A 1,182-nucleotide genomic window follows, 5' to 3' on the forward strand; every position below is an offset into this window, starting at 1 on the left:
CGACTGGGCGTTCGGGCAGGCCGGCTGCCGGCTGCTGCTGACCCTGGACCTGCTCACCATGCACGCCAGCGTCTTCACCCTGACGCCATGAGCGCCGAGCGGCGGGCGGCCGTGGTCAGCCCCCTGAGGGCCGGGGCGGCGGCGCGGCTGGCGCTGCTGGGCCTGCTCTGGCTCCTCTCGCTGGGCCTGGCCTGCCGCTGATGGCGGCCATGCGGTGGAGGAGCGGGCCCTGTTCGACGGGGAGACCCGCAGGCTCTGCACCCCGTCTGGGGGGAGGAGGAGGTCAGGGTTTACCTCACGCTGCTCTTCGGCACCAGTTTCCTAGGCCCCGGCCTAGTCCTGGCCTACCTCTACGGAGGGCTGGCTCGGGCCTACTGGAGGTCTGAGACCCGGGCTCCAGTCCGCCGCTCGCCCAGCCTCAGGGTGCTAGGCCTGGTCTTCACCATCGTTGCGGCCTACTGGATATGCTTCCTCCCTTTCTGGATTTGGCAGTTGATGCCGCTATATGATGCCAACAGTGCCAACCGGCTCTCCTTCCGGGCCCAGGGCAGGGTCAATGAGCTGGTCACTTGCCTGACGTACGGCAACAGCTGCTTCAACCCTTCGTCTACACCCTGCTGACCCGCAGCTACGGGACTACGTCAGGAGGGCGCGGAGGGGGCGCGCCGGCGAGGGCGGCGGGGGAGGCGGGACGGCGAGGAGGCCGGCGACGGGGGGAGGCCGGGAGGGGCGGGCCGGGCGGCGAGGCAGGAGGCCGGGACGGCGCCGAGAGGCCGGAGGGACTAGGGGAGACGGTGAGCGGACACACTGGGCGGGGAGGGAGGGCGGTTCACCCGCACACAACGCAGCCTGGGAGGGAGTTACGTGGAATCTCATCGAAGTGGGGGTCGGTTACGGAGAGATTAACAGCTACCCGGGAGGGAGTTACGTGGAATCTAATCGAGGGGTTCGGGGTGGTTTATATACAGAATAACAGATACCCCGGGAGGGAGTTACAGACTGGAATCTAATCGAGGGGTTCGGGGGGGGGTTTATATACAGAATAACAGATACCCCGGGAGGGAGTTACAGACTGGAATCTAATCGAGGGGTTCGGGGTGGGGTTTATATACAGAATAACAGATACCCCGGGAGGGAGTTACAGACTGGAATCTAATCGAGGGGTTCGGGGTGGGGTTTATA

At 65.4% G+C, this 1,182-nt stretch overlaps 1 pseudogene; it reads left to right on the forward strand.

Moving 5' to 3' along the window:
• LOC132814916 (urotensin-2 receptor-like) overlaps positions 1-794 on the forward strand; it is a 1,062-nt pseudogene extending 268 nt beyond the window's left edge.
• The last annotated feature ends 388 nt before the right edge of the window (positions 795-1,182 follow it).

Source organism: Hemiscyllium ocellatum, unplaced genomic scaffold (assembly GCF_020745735.1).
Source record: "Hemiscyllium ocellatum isolate sHemOce1 unplaced genomic scaffold, sHemOce1.pat.X.cur. scaffold_965_pat_ctg1, whole genome shotgun sequence".
NCBI classification, from domain to species: domain Eukaryota; kingdom Metazoa; phylum Chordata; class Chondrichthyes; order Orectolobiformes; family Hemiscylliidae; genus Hemiscyllium; species Hemiscyllium ocellatum.